Source organism: Giraffa tippelskirchi, chromosome 7 (genome assembly GCF_054371585.1).
Source record: "Giraffa tippelskirchi isolate mGirTip1 chromosome 7, T2T-mGirTip1v1.2.pri, whole genome shotgun sequence".
NCBI classification, from domain to species: Eukaryota; Metazoa; Chordata; class Mammalia; order Artiodactyla; family Giraffidae; genus Giraffa; species Giraffa tippelskirchi.
Genome location: NC_137281.1, coordinates 152,914,169 through 152,936,311, shown reverse-complemented (window position 1 = coordinate 152,936,311; position 22,143 = coordinate 152,914,169). Strand labels below are relative to the sequence as shown.

Below are 22,143 nucleotides of genomic sequence, written 5' to 3'. Positions count from 1 at the left end.
TTCATGCTCTTCCTTTGATAAATAGTCTCCTTTGCACAAGAGTCAAGTCAACCAAAACAAGATTGGTTGCAGTCTATGTTAGAAATGAAAAATGCTTTATTAGTTTTGTATCATTTAAAGTATCTAAATTATTGATTGAGAGAATGCAATGAAAATATATTCATTTCTCTGGTCCAAAACATTAATTTTTTCCAGGCATATTAGCAATGTGAAAACAGAAGTGGCATTTCAATATCTTATCCCATTCATAAATACTTCAGAGGCCGTATTTCACTTCATCCACAAAGTATCTAGGAATAAAAATACTGATCTTGTTATCCTCACCTTAGAAACAGGGAAACTGGCAGTCCATGAGTTAAGCACACCAAACCTGCCACTCCTGTTCCTGTAAAATCTTTATTCATGGACAACTGGTAACTGGTGAGGTTTAGGAGCACTGGTGTGGCCTGAGCAAACCTGGGAATCTCTGTCCTTTTCATCGTGACTCATTAACAACACCAGACAGAGATTAGTAGCCATAGCCACCTTCACTCGGAAGGGTTTTCCACTTACTACAGAAGACTAAGTATAGGTAGCATGCAATTGCTTACAGTAAATATGTCACAAAACACTGAGGCTACATAGTTTATGTTAAAACTGCTGGCATTTCCAGGTAGAGGAGAACACTTAATTCACCTACCTACTCCAGTCCCCAGGAGACAAACACACGCTATCACTGGGTGCTTCTCTGGTCCATGGCAGGGAAGGAGTCTGTAACTCATCTTTCCCTGGAGGTTCTAATACAAACACCAGGGCCCTAAAACAAAACTCAGGGGGTTCAAGTCTCCAGATATTTCTTAACCAATATTACTCATTTCATCCCTAAATTCTAAGTTCTTATGAAACTTTGTTTTAATCCAGAGAAAAGAATAAGTCATTATTTAAGTGATTATTTAAGTCATAAACTCTGAGAAATGGTAATCAGAGGCAGTTAATGACCTAACCCTTCAGCTAATGGAGGTTAACAGTCTAATAAACCATTTGTTAACTGCAACAATGGACAGACTGCAGTAGAACTACAGCTATTATATCTCTTTTATGAGTAATGGGGGGAAAGACACAGCCAGATGGGGACAGCATGTACAAGCACACCAAAAGGTGACTATAGAGAAAATAACTGCTACCTGTCACTAAAAGCTGGGCTTCCCTGATAGCTCAGTCGGTAAAGAATCTGCTCGCAATGCAAGGTTCTCTGTACAATAAATGAGAAGAGGAAAGGAGTCACCATGGTATAAGTACATAGTGAATAATACTATGGGAAATGTTAATTAGTATTTTTTAAAAATGCCCCAAACTAAGCCTGCCTGAAGCATTCAAATGTTTCCTCAGTAAAAATGGACATCGAATACTGATGGAAGTTTGAATCCACTCAATCACTGGGCATGGAGAGAACTTTTCCTTTACAAGGAAATGTCTTTCCAAATGCAATTCAAATACTTCTCAAAAATATGTACTTTGAAGACTGAAAATTGAAATCATATGTCCCTGACAATTAGTGGACTTTTTTAACAATAAGGACATTTTTAAAGTAAGAGAGAAGGCATTATCTTTCTAAATCAGAAACTCAAGAACATGCAGTTTTGGATAGAATTATATTTAATGATGTAAAGGGGGGGGGAGTAAAAATAAATGGCTTAAGTCAGATTTTTATTTCTCACTATAGAAAAAAGTTTAGAGTTAGTCCATGCTGGTGGATGACTTCAGCTACATGAAGTCATCAGAGACTTTGGTTCCTTCTCTGACACCATCCCACCAATTCCAGGATGTGCTTTCTTCCTCAAAAAATGATGGTTGCAAGAGTTCAATCACTAAACTGGTGTTTTAGACAGAAGTAGGAAGGAAAAGTCCTGACCCTCTGTATGGCAGTGAATCAACCTTACCCAAAGACAGGTCTGGGTTTTGACCTCAGCTACCGAGAGGTGATCTCTCTGTACCTGAAATCCTCCACGTGATAAAATATGTCTGGAGGATTTGACCACTGGACAGTCTAACAACGTGCTTTATGATGGGGTCACCACAGTATCAGGTCCAAACACCAGAGTAACTAGAGACTTTATGTATTAGCCCAATCTCCTGGAGGCACTGGAGACATGTCAGCCATTGAGCAGTATGTGATGGAGCCCCAATAAAACTCTGGACACCAAGGTTCGGGCGAGCTTCTCCGAAGACTCTGTATGTGGTCACACGTTAGGGCCAGGAGACATTCACAACATCCATAACTCCAAGAGGAAAAACAGGGAGCTCGGTATTTGGATCCTTAATGGATTCTGACTTAAAGCATCTCTTTCCCTGTAATTAACTGTTAAGTATAACGGCTTTGGGCTCTCCTGATAGCTAAATGTAGGAGGCCCCGGTTCGATTCCTGAGTCGGGAAGATCTCTTGGGGAAGAGATAAGCTACCCACTCCAGTATTCATAGGTTTCCCTGGTGGCTCAGATGGTAAAGAATCCACCTGCAATGCGGGAAACCTGGGTTCAATCCCTGGGTTGGGAAGATCCCCTGGAGGAGGGCATGGTAACTCACTCCAGTATTCTTGCCTGGAGAATCTCCGTGGACAGAGGAGCCTGGCAGGACACAGTCCAGGACTGTGACTGAGTGACTAAGCACAGCACAGCTTAACAGCTTTACTCGGGGTTTTACGAGTCTCTCTAGCAAATGATGAAACCTGAAGGTGGTTTGGGAGCCCCCTCAACTTGGAATTGGTCTCAGATATGAAGTAGGTTTTTGGTGAACTGTGGACCCTCTAAATGGTTAAAACTCACACCCTTCATTTTGAGGTGCATTCCGTAAGTACCATATAACCTTCCCACTCACATTTCATTGGTCATAACCTAGAAATATGGACACACCTATCTGCAAAGAAGACTGAGAAATACAGATTTTTGGTTGGGTATATTTCTACTGTTAATAAATCGGAGGTTCTATGATTTAGAAAGAGAAGAATGGTGGAACCCCACATTGTGATTCACACCTTCTGTAAAAACGGACAGCAAAATATCTATAGTCAAAAAGTTCTTCATTCCTACATACTAGATGATGAGCAAAATTGGAAAAAATAATGTTTTTAAGAAAATCAAGAATTTTCGGCTTTACTGAAAGTGGTTTTCATGTCAAATTTCTTTTTTGCCATATAATTTCTACTCTTGCTTTCAAGCATGATCACTTTGCCTTTTTCTTAAAGCCAAATATATTACTCTTGAAATTTTCAGAAAACAGAACCAACGGGATGTCAGCTACATGCCAAGTCTGATGTGTTTGGTGTCATATAAGTCAAACTCCTCTATCAGGGATGTATTTCCATTTTATAGATAAGGAAAATCGTCACACATGCTAACAGCTAGCCCTCTGGGGCTTGACAGATGAGGATGAGGGTGTCCTATGTTCTTCTAAAGCACAGGCTTTCCACAGTGGTCCTAAGTCATTGCTTGATCAAAGTCAAGATGGATTCTGTTTAGAGCAGGTAATGGCCTCCCACAACCTTGCTGGTCTGGGCTGATACCACTCCATGCTCCCTTAGCTACCCAAGGAAAGAAAGGCCGAGTCCTAGATGAATTACCAGTAAACTCTTACACAGCTACACTTGCCCTCTCTGTTTCCTTTCAGCCACCCACTTTATGTCTGTCTTGTAAATTTAAAGCAGTTGGTGGTTCCCTTTCAGCCTAAGTTTCTTTACAATACTATAATGGCATTTCTGAAGTCTGCTGAGACGTCTCTGGATACCAAGCCACTCACAGGGTCATCCCTAGTGATTCGTGATGATTTGGTTTTATCTGTCCCTGGGTTTCTCAGACGGTCTATGGCACAGATATACCCTGCACTAGCATTCTTTAAATTTCTACACAGCAATCAATTTGTAACGGGTATAGATTTCATCCCATGAACTCATACATAAGAAATGTAGCTCTCTTCATATTTATAAAGGCAAATGCAATTGATTTTATTATGCTTTTCTTCAACATGCTGGAAACAAACCATCCCACCTCCTTTTTCCTAAGATGCCTCTGAGGTTAGGGGTTTACATGCTTTTGCAGGGTGGGACAGGTGGCAGGGGACAAGCTTTCAGTCCTCTGTGTGAGCACCTGTGCACACAGCATCCAGGAGACATCCCCATCTAAGTATGGTTTTTGGTCATCCATCAGTGCAGATCACAGTCAGCCTCATGCTAACCCCAGAGTCTCATCAAGTCAGCTGCTCTCTACTGGCCACATCTGAGGATTTGTTTTTCCTTCTGCCTCTTGCTGAGGCTCCAAGAAATGCTGTGATGATATCCCAAGCCTGTCCACCGAGATATTCCACATAGTTACTTCTCCAGCATGCTGAGCAGTGGGAACTCCAAGGTTGTGCAGCTCCCACAGGCTCCCCCTGGCAGAGCACACAGGCCTTCTCTGTTCTCAAAGAATGCTATCAACACCATTACTACCTGGGGGTTATGGGAGTGTGCTACTTTTTTCCCCCACTTCCTCCCAGCCTCCCATGGGGAAGAGTCCCACAGAAAGTGAAAGTGAAGTTGCTCAGTCGTGTCCGACTCTTTGCAATTCCTTGGACTATAGCCTACCAGGCTTCTCCGTCCATGGAATTTTCCAGGCAAGAGTACCAGAGTGGGTTGCCTTTTCCTTCTCCAGGGGATCTTCCCAACCCAGGGATCGAACCCAGGTCTCCCGCATTGCAGGCAGATGCTTTACCCTCTCAGCCACCAGGGAAGCTGGTACAAGAGTCCCGCAGAGACAGATTCAAAGGAACCCACTAAGTGCGTATGCTTTTCTCCATCCCCTCTAGCCTGGGAAGCTTTTCTAGTCTTGGGATCCAAAAGAGCCAGATAAAAGAGTGATCACACATCTTCCTGTGCCCTAAGTGGCTTCACAGTCTGAGCTTCCAAAAATGGAAACGCCTGGACTGTTTTTCTGCCATAACAACCTTTTTCTGGTTTATGAGTATATTATAGAAAGGCAGCGTACAGTGGTCTGAAAACGCCGGCTTCAGACCAGCAGCATCAACGTCACCTGAGAAGCTGACAGAATGCAAATTTTTCAGATCTCACTCCAGACTTGCTGACTCGAAAATTCTGAGGATGGAACCTGTCAATCTGTGACTCAACAAGCCCTCCAGGTGACTGTGAGGCATACCAGGTTTGACAAACATAGTACAAGGTGAACTTAGGAGCTGTGTGATCCCAGAGAAGTGTCTTAACATCTCTGAAAATGGAGATCATGCTTGTATTTACATCATGTTGAGGCTTTTGTAATGATCACATGCACTAAATAAAAACATAGAGAACTGTGAACAGGGCCTGGCACACAGTAGATACTATAAAAATAGGCATATTATTTATATCTTTTAACTGAAACTCAAATTACAAGGCAGGGTTGGGGCAATAGAAAACGTCAGGGAAAGAAGCTATTTCAAATACAGCAGCCCACAAAATTTAATGACGAAGGTCCGGAGAGTCAAACCTATGGTTTTTCCAGTTGTCATGTATGGATGTGAAATTTGGAACATAATGAAAGTGGAGTGCTGAAGAATTGATGCCTTTGAACTGTGGTGTCAGAGGAGACTCTTGAGAGTCCCTTGGACTGCAAGGAGATCCAACCAGTCCATCCTAAAGGAAATCAGTGCTGAATGTTCAATGGAAGGACTGATGCTGAAGCTGAAGCTTCAATACTTTGGCCACCTGATGCGAAGAGCTGACTCATTTGAAAAGACCCTGATGCTGGGAAAGATCGAGGGCGGGGGAGAAGGGGATGACAGAGGATGAGATGGTTGGATGGCATCACCAATTCAATGGACGTGAGTTTGAGCGAATTTGGGGAGGTAATGAAGGACAGGGAGGTCTGGCGTGCTGCAGTCCATGGGGTCAAAGAGAGTAAGACATGACTGAGTGACTGAACAACAACAAAAATAAATAAATAATTTTAAAGGAAATTAAACTGCTTTCCTTCAATTCTTTTACATTCATTCTGTAATTCACATTTTGAATTAGTTGACGCCTTCACTTTCTATTTTAATTAAAGACTTTGAACCATAAAAGGTTTTCTAAATTATTCAGTACTTTTACCAAAAGAATGGAACAATTATGTGGGAACTAATTTTGATGAAAGTGAAAGTCACTCAATCATGTCTAACTCTTTGTGACCCCATGGACTGTAGCCCGCCAGGCTCCTCTGTCCATGGAATTCTCCAGGCAAGAACACTGGAGTGAGTTGCCACTTCCTTCTCCAGGGGATCTTCCAGGATTGAACCCGGGTCTTCTGCATTGCAGGCAGATTCTTTACCATCTGAACCACCATACCCTGTCCAACAGCCTCATCCACATGCAGAAGATGACCAGAGTGACTGCTTACTGGTTTTACACTTTCAGATATTGTGCAAAAGATTCATCCACTGATTTAGAACTTGAAAAGAGTTTTGAAATACAAACTCTTTTTCTTCAATAGGATTTGAAAGAATATTGTATACTGGCTGAGCTATTAAATAAATTACCTATTGAAAGAAATTGCTCACTCAGTCACATGAGGCAAATTTAATTCTTTATGGAATCCAAGGTCCCATTTAGTAATTTAGGTAATTTACTAAGCATTAGCTATTTACTCTCCTTTCCAGAAAATACTAGCCTCACTGGGTTCATCAGCACACTTCTAGAGATGAGGTCAGCCACAGATTTGGAAACTAATACCTTCTGCAACTCTGTGAAGCTACCACCTATATGACTAATGACCCATCTCTTTTTCTAGAGGGAGTGTTATTCTGGCTGCCGTCAACACTCTCTCCCAAAGTTTTCCACAAGGGAAGGGTAACTCCGTTAATGAAAACAAAAATCAAGAACAATTGGTAACAGCTGGAAATCCCTGCCTTTACTACTTTCTTATAAAGACTATTCAAGAATGCATGGAACAGACAAAATTATGTAAAGATTAGTGACATCTTCTAAATCTTCCAAACATGTGCTTCATTTTGGCTGGCTTTTCCTTGCCAAATCCACAGTGAAGAATAGTCTCATGTCAAGCATCTTGTTTAAAACAGAAAAATGTTTTTTAAAAAAATGTTTTCTATATATTAATAATATGAAACATCTGGGTATTTGAAATTATCACTATTTTGGCTAATTTTTCAGGCTTAATGTTGGTGATGCTTGGCATCATGGAAACATGCCAACACTGAAATTAAAACAGATTAACTAAAATCACAATACTTTTAAGCTGGAGAGAGCCTTATTGATGAGTCATCTCATCTAGCTCTTTCAATTTACATAGAGGAAAACTCAAGGCTGAATTGGTGTCCTACTCACAAGCTTAAATCCTTTTAAAAACACTATGGATTTACAAACACATGGGCTTAAATTTTCAGGTTTTGTGAACCTAGTTTTTTCATAAGTAGGGATGCATCTGCATTTTATAAGGACTCATCTGGTCACTGGGAGTTCTGAAACTAAGATCTTATCTCTTACTCAAAAAGGGATTACCAGGTAATAAAGGAAATGGAACACGCATCAAGTTATAATACATGGTACTGCTTGAGTTGGAGGAAGGATCTCCTGGGGTCGAATGCCAGGACATCCTGCTTAAAGACAGGTAGATGAGAGATGGTAAAACACCTGGAACGCTATGCCAAGAAAGATGTACCTTATCTATTAATAACAACAAGCACAGATGGTTTGATTATGCACCACTGTGTAAGAGTTTTACCTACATTACTATGTGTCATCCTTGCAATTACCACGTGAGGTAGGTTTCATCACTTTACCTTTTAACACATGAACGAACTGAAGCAACAAGAGGCTAGTGCAACACCCAAGGTCAAACGGGCAAATGGCAAAATTGGGACTCAGAATTCTCCCAATTCCCTTAACTGTTCTTGAGCACAGGAATGACATGATCAAGCTGTTCTTCTAGGAGATTAATTTGGCAACAGCACAGAGCATGCACTCTCTTTTTCCTGGCCCACAGCACAAGCAGGAATACTTAACTACTATATGGTTTCTTTTAGCCATTTAGAGATTTATGAGAAAGCCATTTCATATTTCTTAGATTTAACATGTTCATTTCTTTTCGCTTCAACATGTTTTTATAAGTCATGGGCTGTGACCTGACCATTTCCTCATTTTCACTCTCTCCTCCCTTCCCTCCTTTATCTCTCAGTACAGCCAATTTCTCTCTTGGGGACCATTATTGCTTTCCTAAGGCCTTGGGCAAAGACAAGGCTTCTCCCACCAGGCTAATCATCAGAGGATACAGAGAGGGGAGAGGGGAAGAAGGGAATGTGCTCAATATAATTACAGACAATAGCACACAAAGCTTCCTCCATTATTTAAGGCTGAAATGTATCCATTCAGATGAATTAGTTTTTGGGTGGACCCGCTAATAAATCCTAATATTTCTCAAAGAGAGATGACTTCAAATTTAATTTATATTAAGCTGTTACCGAAGTTTATGCTAATTAAATGGGGGCTTCATAGCAATTCATCCCAGGAACAATCCGAAAGTGTAAATAATGTAACAAAGTAAATAAAACTCTGCATACCACCCCCACCACTGCCAACCCCACAGAAGCAACAGGTGGCATGGGAGAGGAGCGGGTGTGCTCCAGAGAGTACCCATGACTGGAAAAGGAGAGAGAAACCATTTCCTGCTCTCTTAGAACATTTGCTCTTTAATAAGCATGCCTAGGTTCTGCAAGGCACTTCCTGCAGGGACTGGATCCTCCATTGGAAATGTTGAAGGTTATCTTCGGAAGTGTCTTCCATGAACAAATGACTTGTCAAGTCCTGCCTGGGGAAGAAGATGGCACAAGGCCATCTCAGAGGACAATGCCAGACCCAAAGGCACCTCCCAGCATATGTGCACAGACCTCTTCGCATGTCAGCTTGCCATATGGTCTTCACACAGGTGAAAACACCTACTCGGGTGTGATTTCCCCCTTTATGCCCATTTACTGAACACTCAGCTCAAAGGAGATGAGATGAACCCAGTTACGTACGTGATGGATCTCTGCGTGCCGTTTTTCCAATCCAGACTGTCTGGGCTGCACAGACCATGTCTTAAAAGTTTTGCAAAGTTTTCCAAGTAAAACTTCACAAAGCCGCAGAAGGGACTAAAATTTTAAGACTGTTTATGGACTAAAATACATACCTGATAAAGCAGTTATACTTTGCATTCCACAAAGGAACCCCTGGAACCCTTCAGCATATGCAAAGCTAAAACCCCTGCCCCGGTGTTTCTTTGATGATAATCTAATTCTCAGACTTACGGCTTTCCCGGTGTACAGGAGACAAGCAGTTAGCCCAGTCTCCTTGGAGATGATGTGAGCAGGATCTCTGTCTTCCTTGACAGTCCCCCTGTCTTTCCAGGAGCCAGCCCTTGTGCGCTCGGCTCGATCTCCTTTACCAGAATTCTCTGTCCACTTCCCAGTGTTGTGAGAGTCAAATGAGATGATCCACACTGGAGGGGCTCTAAATGACAAAACCCCCAAAAAACACAAGGCCACTATCTTTGAAGAACGAATGGAGTAAATCCCAATTCCTTCAAAATAATATTTCCCCAAGCAACCAGTGTCTAAACGAGGTGAGAGAGAGGGTATGGAATTAAAGATTGGAAGGATTATCACAAAGCAAGCATAGAATCACATACAAAGTGTCATACTAGGCGTCTCCATTGATAACATCAAACTTAACTCTTAAAACCTTCCTCTGAAAGAGGGAAAACGGGAGCACCAAGGGGGAAAAAGCCTTGCTCAGTGTCACACACTGGCCAAACTTAGGTTCAAACCCAGGGATCATGAATTTGGGTTCCAGGTGCATAACACTTGATAGAGAGCCAATTTTTCTATCTTTGGATTGACCAGATTTTTGATAACTGTAATGACTGACTGGAACGTGGTCTAAAAGCAGCAACCTTTTCACATGAGGTCCAACCTCTATCACTGGATTACCATTAGGGCCTGGTTTATATTTTCCCAGCCCCAAATGCCCTGACCTCAGTGCTCCCTTCCTCTCCTGTCTATTAAATTCTGAAAGACTCAGATCAAACACTGACCTCAAGAAATCCTCCCAGACAATTCCATGTTAAAAGAACTCTGATCTTTCCCTTCTTGGAATCCTTAATACACTATCAGTTAATCACATCTATTCCTGGGGGACTTAAATGATACACATTTGAATGCTGTTCTCAACATCATTTCTGAGGTTTGGGCTTTGATCTTTAGAAAGATCAACACCTCCTCAAAAATAGGCTGAATACTTTTTTGTACTCCCCTAGAAAGACTGTATGCTATTCTCAGCCTAAAGATATTTATGGAGCATTTACGATGGGCCAGGCATGGTACTAAACATTGAGTATGTGCTAAGCATTTTATATGATTTACTTCACTGGATTTTCCCCAGCAGGTACAGTTTTTATACCCATTTTCAAGAGAGGGAAGCTGAGGTTCAGACACTACAGCAGCTTGCCCAAGTTTGCTCAGCTAGTAGAGAACAGAGCTGGAATTAAAACTGGATACATCTGACTCCGGAGTTGATTTCTCATCCTCTGGGTAGTACTGCCCCTTCCCAGTACAGGCAATTTCCGTTGACCTTAATAGACCAAATCCAGGGTCTACAAAATTCAAGATAATACACAAAACTCTGAGTTTAAACTTGCTTCCAGTTTTCAAACTATGTCTAAGGATTTGGAATTTAACACATTGTGCTCCTTTTGAACAGCTTGTTCCTTCAATGGGTTTCTGATATAACATGATGGAGGTTTCTAGACTTGGACTGGGCATCACTGGATTTTATAGTCCCTACAAGTTCTACACTATGAAATTTTGAATCTAGTATCAGCGTGCCTTAGAGTCTTCTCTAATTAAGGCTAAACCTAGCCACAACTATGCCAGGACTCTCTGGTGTATACCTAATGAGAAAAACTTTTGCTAGTATTGACCCATCACTTAAAATAAAGCTCTGTCATCACCCTATGGATTTCCAAGAAACATTAGGCTAGTCTCACCCAAAGGTAAATTTCTTGAGCATGGCTGCCAATATCACAGACATACATACAAATCAGAAAAGATTGGGCATGTTATTAACAAAAGATAATTAATATTAGAAATATAGAAGAACGAAAGACAACAAGGATTATGTGACTATACAGTGACAGCAGAAAAAGAAAGAACAAGTGACCAGAGATGCCAGCACTGTGAAAATGAGTGTCAGAAGTGGGAAATATAAAACTTTACATCATCATAATTCATGACATCTACACTGTTATAGTAGCGCTTGGAGAGTTAACTGAAATCAGCCAGATGTAGCATATATTTGGGACCGGTACTAAAATACCTCATTTTCCTTCTCACATTTCTCATTTCTCCAAAATAATTATACAAACTATATTGCAAAGCCCAGAAGGGAAATTCGACTGTTATGAAGAAAACATGAAAAACCTTACACAAGAAAAATATGTTTAAATGCCTTTCTCCTCTTCTTTCCCTAGTTTCTCATCTATTTTAATTAAAACCCTCCATTTAGGGGACAAGTGATTTCACATCCTAAGAAACACAAACAAAATTTCCCCTTTTCACAATGTTTTCTAGTCTTTCATTGAATTATTTCATGCAGGTCAAAAAAAAAGTATTTTATAAAATCAATCAAACTAAAATGAAATAAACTGAATGATTTTAAACGTACATTTTTACTCAAAGTTGTTTCCGCATTGTAGAACACTGTATTGACATATGTTCTTTCACTTTCATTTACGCACAACCACAAGCACACATACAATCATTTGTACCAATATCTTCCTGAACAGCAGAAAGTCAAAAAGACATCTTTCATATCTTGTCAGTTAGTATTCTTTCAATAGAACTACCTGTATGGAGGCCTTTGTCTTTCTTTAATCCAACTCTCAACCCCCTTATTTTATCATATCTTTCCATGCATGAGATGCATGCAGTATATTTCATCTCCTTCGGCCATCTTTGTGTTTGGAATAAATCAGAGAAAACAATATTCTAAGTGAAACAGCAATTTGTAGCATGACTGTAAAAAAATATACATAGGGCAAGATTTCTATTACTGCTAATAGACAAAATATTCAGGATACATCATTTTTCTCTTCAAATCACCCCCACATGAATATAAAAGTATCTACCTATATTTATCCATTTGTGAAGCAGTATTTTCCCACACAGTTAAGAGAAATTACACCAGCCCGAGAATTTTGGGGGGGGGGGGCACTCCCGGAAAATTACACACATGTAGCGCTTCATCTTTTCCAGGAATTTTCAGGAGGAGAGTCTCATGTGGTTTTTATCACAGTCCTGTAAGGATGGGAGAGCCAGAATCACTCCCATTTTAGAGATGAGAAAATCTAATGTATTAAGTCCTTGCTTAGCATCAGAGTTGAGCAGAAAATCCTGAACTCGCACACCCTTAATCGGTTACCTATGTACTATACCAATATGCTTTTTCTTTCATTACTTTAAAATTATCCACTTACAAAGATGCTCATTGTAAATAAACTGTGGTTTTAAATTCTATACATAAGGATAGAAACATAAATCCTTTCATAACTCTAGAATGCTAGAATCTGGTAATATCTACAACAACATTTATGCAATGTTTACACTTTAGTTATATATGTCTGTATCTTACAGAGTAAAAGTTAGCAAACTGCAGCCTACAGGTCAAATGTGGTCTGCCACCTTGTGTTTTGTCGTTGTTTTTAACAGCCTGCAAGTTTAGAATGACATTTTTAAATATTTGAAAACCATCAAAAAAAAATAGAACATTCATCACAAATGTGTATTATATGAAACTCAAATTTCAGTGCCCACAAACAAAGCCTACTGGAACACAGACATACTCATTCATCTACACATTATTTCTGCCTTTGTTACCAACTGGGTAGTTACAACAAAGATCAAATGTCTCAAAAGCCAAAAATATGTATCATCTGACCATTACAGAAGATGATTGTCATGCTTATTATAAACGCTTTTTTATTTCTTTAACAACTTTATCTTTTTTGACCACATAACAAGAGAATACTCAAAACTAGAACACCCTCCATGCAACACTCACAGTATTTCATCTTTAGAAATGGAGGTGAAAATTGAGAGACTTTTCTGGACACATGATTATCTTACTAAAAATCATAGTGAATTTTGTATGACATAGGAATCACATTTTGGGTAATTCAGAAGGCTCCAGAACCATTATGTAGAGAGGGAACTACAAGATGGCAGCACAGTCATTCCTGAGTACACAAGGGGATTGGTTCCAGGACTCAAATCTGCAAATGCTCAAGTCTCCCATACAAAATGGCATAGTGTTTGCATATAACCCTCACACATCTTCCCATATACTTTAAATCATCTCTAAATTACATATAACACCTAATACAATGCAAATTCAAATTCTGCTTTATGAAATTCTCTGGAACCTTATTTTCAAATATCTTTAATCCTCATTTGAATATGTGAATGCAGAACCCATGGATTCAGAAGGCTAAGTGTATAGGACATTTTAACAGGCTGTACCTGGGAGCTCCTACTCAGCTCTTCGGAGTAGCAGGATTGAAACACCTGCCAAAATAGAATGAGAAATTCCCTTAATCCCTAACCTCTAAGAGAGGATGTTTTGAGGGAGAGACACTCTCTCACATCTCTCTCCCCAAACCAATTGAAACGACAAAACAGCCACAAGCCACTAGACCCAATTACTTTTGGACATGGGCCCACCACAAGTCACAGCATACAACAAATTAAAATTTCAGGCCATCGTCTCAAACTTCTGGCTCAGTCTGCTAAAGGGGCCAACACACCTGTTAAAGATACAATGGCAAGCTGCCATGTTTTGCAGCAGTCAGAAGTTCAGTGTCATGTAAAAGACTTTTGTCCCTAGTGCTGAGATAATGAGCTTGTTCCTTCTTGATGATTTATGGGATGCAGATGAGAAACTGGCTGATTGAGGCTTTGGAAGATGAAAGTTTTCTGCTCTTGGCAGTAGTACCGGTACCCTGGAGAATGTGGTTTAACTGCTGCATTTCCACTACTGCCATTCGAAAAAGTTGAATAACAAATTATGACAGGTGAATATAAATAATATTTATTTCACTCAATTTGTTGGCTGGAAAGCACTCTAAACTTCCTTGTTACACCAAACTATAGAATTCCAATAGTTACGGACAAGCTCCAGGGTCTTTTCTGTCCAGCAGAACCAGCTGGTCCCTAAATTACTACCCTCTTTCCATCTTAACTCTTATAATACACTTATATTTAGGCTTCTATATTTGCTTCCTGTTAGCCATAAGCCTAACTTCTTCTCCTACCTCCTTAATTAACTCAATAAACAATTTAACTGTGCTAGAGTGTGAAAGAATTTCAAGGGACCAGTGTTATATACTTGAGGTTAATGAGTATCATCTTATATCATGGACCTTTTGTTTCAAATCAGTATTAAGTAAATCCTCTTATCCGATAACATAACCAGCAGCCACGAGAGGCTATTTAAACTTAAATTTGAATTGAGTAAAATTAAAGAAAATTTTAAATTTACTGCTTCAGTCACACCAGCAAATTTCAAGGGTTCAAAGGCTCCATGCGGTCAGAGGTGAGTATATTGAACAGTGCAGATGTATTACCAGCAAAGCCCATTAACAATACCCAGAACATAAAAATAGAACCTGAGTAATAAAATAAAGCCTAACCTTTAGTTTTTCTTGGAGCTCAGTCTAGTTTCACTTGCTTGTAGGGTGCAGCGGGCAGAGGCCTGGAACTCGGCGCTTCAGACCCGAGTTCCCAGTGCAAAACAGCTATGCCTGTTGCTTCAGGTCCAGGCCGTGGGCAGGAGCTCTGGGCCCACGGCTGCGAATCAAGATGGCGGCAGAGAGCAGGCCCTGATATCCGGACTCTGAACCTCGCGAGAACTCCGCCCTCCACGCGCCCCTCCGTGCTGCTGAGTTCCCCGCAGAGCAGCCTACCCACGGCTTCTCAGGGACTGCCTGTGCGCCAGAGCTGAAGCTCGCATCTTTGCATTCTTTGACCAAAGAACAGAGCTTGCCGAGGACTTCCTTGGTGATCCAGTGGCTAAGACTCCACGCTCCCTAAGGCAGGGGGCCTTTGGTTAGGGAACTGGATTCCACATGCCACAGTGAAGAGTTCATAAGCAGCAGCTAAGGATCCTGCATTGCCACAACAAAGACAGAAGATCCCACGTGTTGCAATTAGGACCCGGTACAGCCAAATAAATAAATAAAAATGATAAATGAATATTAAAAAAAAAAAATCTTTCCTTTGCTTCTGAACCAAACTCCATCTCAGTCTGTTGGCTCAAATGACATCACACAGGAGAACCTTTCTTGGGGCCAGACTCGAAACAGTCAGTAACAGGTGAAGAATATTTCCATCATTACAGAAAGCTCTACTGGTTAACTCTGCTCTCTATTTTAACTCATAAAGGTAAAACTATCCTTTAGTTCTACTTTTATTCGCCACTTACTCTTACAGTCTAAAGAAGTAAAAAGTGAAAAATAGAATGCAACTAATATTTTTTGAGTATCTGCCGTGTACTAAGTGTGGTTTCTTGGTTCACCCAAATAATTCCATTTAATTCTCCTCAAATAATGTAAAAGTTCCTTTATTTCCAGGTCTGCTTTTCTAAGATGCCTGATCTAGGCCATCTCCACAGCCATCTCATCATGATTTTCTTTGTCTTTAAACACTTACTGAGCACCTACAATGTGCCTAGAACAGTTTCAGAAGTTGTCATTTCCCTGGGGCTGCCTCTAGGAATGTTACTGTCTCCACTCTTGATCTCTGTGCTTTTCTTGGGAATTCTTCAACAGCTCCTCCTGTTGGAATCCACTTTCTTTCCAAGTATCTTTCCACAGCTTTTGTTGAGCAGCCAAGAGTTTAATTCCCAAACCTGCCTCCTCCCCATCGCACATTTACTCCCTCTGCCAAAAATGCAAGGATGATCTAAATATCCCCATTCCTTTGAACAATGACATTTGGAAGTTATCAATTTGCCTGTGTTTATTAAAAGACGGGGCTTCCCAGGTGGCCCAGTGCTAAAGACTCCACCTGCCAATGCAAGAGATGCGGGTTCCATCCTTGGGTCGGGAAGATCCCCTGAAATAGGAAATGGCAACCCACTCCAGTATTCTTGCCTGGAACATTCCACAGAGACAGGAGCCTGTGGGCTACAGTCCATGGGGTTGCTAAAGAGTCGAACATGACTGAGCAAATGAGCAGGCACGCATGCAGTAAAAGGCAATCACTACATTCATTGCTCTGAGAAAGTCAAGTTATCTTATTTGAACACTAAATATATATTAAAGGTTGTAGCAACTCAGCTTCAACCAGTCTTCAGAGGCAATATTTTATCAGAAATACATTGACTCCTTCATACAAATTCAATGCCAAGTGAACCAGAAAGTGTAGTAAATGAAAGATGGCCACAAATTCTTTGACATTCCTCACAACCAAAGGTGGAGTGTACTCTCCTCCTTGGGCCTGGGCTAGCGTGCACCTGACTTAATCAAGGAGAACAGTGTTAAGTCATGCTCTGCTGGTTCTCAGCCTTTAAGAGAGCTGGCAGCCCCAACCATGGTCTCCCTCAGTAGCTGGATCACCATGCTAAGAATTCTGATGACTTGCTAGAAAGCCACGTGGGGAAGTCCTGCAACGAAACTACATAGAGGGAGTTCAGCCTTCCATGTGCCCCTGCAAAATGCCAGGCACATACATGATGCCATCATGGACCCTCCAGATCAGCCCAGCCATCAGCTGGGTACCACCCAGTGACCCAAGTCACTGCCCAGTGGAGCAGCACAGCCCAGCCAAGTCCAGCTAAACTCCTGTCCCAGAAAATCATGACATAATAAAAAGGCTGTTGTGTAAGCCATCACATTTTGGAGTGCTTTGTTATACAATGACGGATAACTAGAGCTTAAGGTAACAGATTAGCTGTTAAAACTGGCTGCCTCATTTGAACACGTTTCAAGATGGTCCCCGAAAAGAATCATGAGGAGTTGGGAAACAGCCAGACATATTTTATGGAGAGAGTGAGTCAAATAAAGCATAGGATGCTTCTGGAGAGACAAAAATGACGTGAGCGAGGAAAGAGAAGGAAAGTCCCACTCATTCCCCTGGATGCTCTGACCCAGTCGTCTACCTGTCCTTTAACCAACTTCTAAGAAATAACCTAATTTTCCTATTGGTACTTGTGTTTTACTTGACTGTCTCCCCTCTAGGCTGTAAGTTTCCTGAAGTCAAGGATCTCTTGTCTGGATGTGTCCTCAGCATCTAGAGAAAATATTATCAAGGTGCTATGACAGCACTCCATTTCTAATCCAGCCCTGCTTCTCACAATTTAGCCTTGGACAACTTAACTTCCATGTACCTCAGTTTGCCCATTTATAAGATGAGGCTAAGAGTATGGTATCTACCTCATAAGAGTATGGTATATGACATACTGGCATATGTATGTCATATGCCATATGTATGACATATGGCATATGGTATATGCCTGCTAAGTATATGACAAAATATTGTGCTTCATGGGTGAATTAAAATTCCTGATAATCTTGCCCTAGGCTATCCCTTGTGGACTTAGAAGACCCAACAAAGGTACCCACGTGTACACCAAAGAACACTAGAAGGGACCTCAGAGACCAGACTAGGCAGGTTCCTCAAAGGCCAGGCTTTCCAGAAAAGCACGCTGTGATGCTATTTGGAGATCACCAATCCAGTTCCTTTCAGCTATAGTCATCTCATAATAGGAGCTGACTCAGAGTGGCTCCAAACTGTTATTGGATTTGGGGCCTTTGTGAAGGAGGGGATAGAAATGGCTTTTTAATCCTCAGGCTGGAGAGTAATAGCCCAGCTTCAAAAACTGGTCCTTGAAATGGCCTCTGCTGGCCCAAGACCCAGTTTCCACAGGGTGTAATAGGTGAAAATATGGTTCATTAACCGGAAGACCTGGTGCATGGTAGAGAAAGCAGGAGAAACAAATGTTGAATCCCTGAGGCTGCACACACATGGTTCTGTTGAGCTGGAGGTGGATTCTGGTGGGCAGATGGCAGGGGCTGAATCTGCTGAAGCTCTTGCGACCTTTGCTGGGGACTCAGTAAGATGAGGCTGAGCTGGGCTCATAGAGAAGAGAGTCAGCAAGTCACAGGGAAGATCAAACAGGGCCCTGACAGCCATAACAGCTCAACCAGTTTCTAGACGAGGAAGGAGAAGAAAAATTTTAAAAGCCTACTGAGGAGTAAGAATAACATAGGGTTTGGGAATACAGGTTCTGGAGTCCATATGCTCAAGTTGGTATCCAAGATCCATTACTTTCTTGAGCAATCTAGTTAATTTCTCCAAGTCCTTTTTCCCCATTTGAAAAGGGGACACAGAACTAGTCCCTGACTCAAAAGTGTTGTGAGGATTCAAAGAGATAGTTCAGGACACACTATTTCTTGATGACTCCATTTAAAATACCCTCTTGCCTTCCTCCTCCTTTTTTCCATTGTGTTTAATACCCTGTAACATTTATAAATATGTATACATATATGAATATATGTGTGAGTGTGTGTGTATAAACTATATACAGTTTATTCTTTGTTTCTCTCTACTGCAGTGCGAGATTAAAGAAACCAGGTATATTTGTTTCAATTTTTGATGCATCCTACATTCTTAGAAAGGTGCATAGTAAATATTTTTTGAATGAATGACTGAATGGAGGTAAAACAACTGACTCAGTAAACACTCAATAGCTGCCACTATTATTTGCGTATTCCTGCCTAAATGGCGTTCCCAGAAGTTTCCTGTTCCATAAAGTTAAGTCCTCTCCTTCCTTGGAGCATTGCTCCCATCTTGCTCATATTATAACTTCTGTAATTGTGTATGCTACTAGGAGAAAAGTAGAGCAATTCAAGTATGAGGTTCAGTGGCTAAAGACCAGGCCAGTATGTGCGTAAGTTAGGGGAGAACAGGCCTTTGAATCAGACATCAGTTTAAATACCCAGCCCTGCCATTTACTGGGTACCCATGGCATTTACTTTCATGAAATTGAAGTTTCCTCATCAGTTTGCTGAGTGTCATAGTTGCTCTGCACTCATGGACTTGTTCTAAGGAGTAAATGAGATACTATTTTAACACTGCTCAACAGTGCCCACCACACAATAAACAGGAAGGAAATATCAGCTATGATTACTCCCTGCCTCCTTAGTGGTATTTGGCACAGTGCCTTTGCACAAAGTATCCAGTAGAGCAAACGATCTCTGAACAAATGCATCTCAGACTTAACCTGAAACAACCTGGCCTTCGCACAGTTTAATGTTCTCTCACTCCACCCTGCCTCGCCCTCTGTTCCAGTTCTCCCAGCCAACCAAGTTCCAGTCTCTCCTGCGGACTGATTGCATACCCTCTCATGATGCCCTGTTCCCATTCGTGAACCAAAGCTGTCATCCTTACAGCGGTCTGGCGGGACCATGGGCCACTACTCAAGCTGGTTTTCCTCTGGCTTGTCAGAGGTCAGGCCAAGCTACAAAGAAAGAGGATAGATGCCAAGGACTTACTGCATTTTAATGCTTGGTTCCCGGCCCATATTTATGCTGAGGGACAACAATTACAACAATATGACCTTGCATAACAAATGGGTCTGTCAAACTAGGCTTTGCAAAATGGCTTGCATGAATTCAAGCTTAACTTGTGATCTTCCAACACACAGTTGTGACACACACATCAGCCCACCATACACATTTGTCAAAATATGAAAGAGAGGCATTCACTCACTCATTTATTCATTCATTTATTTCTCTGTCCAGCAATCATTTGCTAAGTGCTAGGTTAAGACTGCTGAATAAAACATAGCTTGCCCTTTGAAGGAGCTTACAGAATAGGGGGTAAAGGCTACAGAAAACGTCAGCGTTCTACATAGAACAGACTGAACCCAAAGACTTCTAGTTCATTCTGGAAAGCTGAGCTAATGTCTTAGTTCAGGTGCTGTACAACAAAATAGCATAACCTGGGTGACTTATGGGCTTCCCTGGTGCCTCAGACAGCAAGGAATCCACTTGCAATGCAGGAAACCCAGGTTCAATCCCTGAGGCCAGAAGATCCCTTGGAGAAGGGAAGGGCTACCCACTCTAGTGTTCTTGCCTGGAGAATTCAATGGAGAGAGGAGTCTGACAGGCTACAGTCCATCGGGTCACAAAGAGTTGCACATGAATGAATGACTAACATACGTATCTTCAGGATTCTCTGGTGGCTCAGACTATAAAGAATCTACCTGCAGAGCAGGAGAAACAGGTTCCATCCCTGGGTGGGCAAGATCGCCTGAAGAAGGGAATGGCAACCCCCTCCAGTACTCTAATGTGCTAGTCACTTAGTCAGCAGTGTCCGACTCTTTGTGACCCCATGGATTGTAGCCCACCAGGCTCCTCTGTCTATGGAATTCTCCAAGCAAGAATCCTGGAGTGGTTATCAATTCCCTCCTCCAGGATCTTCTGACCCAAGGACTGAACCCAGGTCTCCAGCATTGCAGGCAGATTCTTTACCATCTGAGATGCCAGGGAAGCCCAAAGATGTGAGAAATAAATTTCTGTTGTTCAATATTCTTATGAACAATAGAAACTTATTTCTCACAGTTCTGGGAGGCTGGCGAGTCTAAGATCAAAAGGGCAGCAGATTTGGTGTCTGGTGAGAGCCTGCTGCCTGGGTCCTAGAGGGCCAGCTTGTCTGTCTGCCCTCACATGGCGGAAAGACAAGAGAGCATTCTGGGGTCTCTTTAATAGGGACACTAATCCCATTCAAGTGGACTCTGCCATCAGGAGCTTATCAATTCCCAGAGGCCCATCTCCTCATACCATTACATTACAGGTTAGAATTTCAACATATGAATTTGGAGGGTTCACAAACATTCAGTCTATAGCAACTCATAACTCAAGCAAGGATTTGGAGAATTGGAAGAAATGCGGCATTTTATATGTTCCCCTCAACCATCAGGGTCATTGTCTCATTTTAGGCTCCCGCTGCCAAGTCAGATTTGAAGTCTGTTCTATGCGTGAGGACGAATGTGTTCTATCATCACTCTACTTGATGGAAGACATGCAGGTGGTCTTATCTACTTCTGTGTTGGTCAGTGTCTTGACTTTGCATTGCTGCTGTAACAGATTACCACAAACTTAGTATCTTATAACAACACAACACAAATTTAGAATCTTGTATTTATAGTGGTCAGGAGTCTGAAATGAGCTAAAATTAAGGTGTCAATAGGGCTTCTTTCCTTTTTGAAGCTTTGAGGAAACAATGATTTCTTGTCTTTTCCAGCTTCTAGCAGACATCTACATTCCTTGGCTTGCTCCTCCCTTCCAACTGAAAAGCAGATGAGGCTCTCTCCCATCACATCACTCTGGTTCTGAGGATCTGCCTCCTCTTCCACTTTTATAAAACCCTGTGACTACACTGGACCCACCTGATAATCCAGGAAAATTTTATTATTCTAAGATCAAAACATTAGCAACTTTAATTCCATCTGCAACCTTAATTCCCTTTTGCCACCCTTCATAACACATTCACTCAATGGACACGAGTTTGAGCAAACTCTGGGAGACAGTAAAGAACAGGATGTGCTACAGTCCATGGGGACTCGGGGAGTCAGACATGACTAAGCAACTGAACAACAACATAACACAATCATAGGTTCTAGGAATCGGGATGTGGACATCTTTGGGGGGGACCGCTTATCTGCCTATCACATCTCTGGGGGCTTTGCCATCCACTGTTATTATCACACCCTAAATATTCAGGATGAAGAAGTGGAATACTTCTTAGAGTCCCAAGTCATTGAAGGCATATAGTTGTTCATACAGGTGGGTTTGGATGTAGAACTGCATTTCAGTACTCAACTTCAGCCAACACTTTGCTACCAGTCAATCCTAAAGGAAATCAACCCTGAATGTTCATTGGAAGGACTGATGCTGAAGCTGAAACTCCAATACTTTGGCCACCTGATGTGAAGAACTGACTCCTTGGAAAAGATCTTGATGCTGGGAAAGATTGAAGGCAGGAGGAGAAGGGAGCGACAGAAGATGAGATGGGTGAATGGCATCATTGACTCAATGGACATGAGTTTGAGCAAGC

General features: G+C 41.5%; 1 long non-coding RNA gene across 14 annotated transcripts in view; it reads right to left on the bottom strand.

Annotated features, from left to right (window-relative positions):
- LOC145513671 (uncharacterized) overlaps window positions 1-22,143 on the bottom strand; it is a 793,767-nt gene that overhangs the window by 550,746 nt on the left and 220,878 nt on the right. For 9 of the 14 annotated variants that reach the window (XR_014059675.1, XR_014059660.1, XR_014059681.1 and 6 more), the window contains exon 1: window positions 14,715-14,880. The exons of 2 other annotated variants lie outside the window; for them this stretch is intronic. This is a non-coding gene — a long non-coding RNA (uncharacterized LOC145513671). Of the gene's footprint in view, window positions 1-5,396; window positions 9,482-13,545; window positions 13,591-14,714; window positions 14,881-22,143 lie in introns of those variants that run through there. 3 more of the 14 variants (XR_014059682.1, XR_014059678.1, XR_014059679.1) reach the window with 3 other exon arrangements.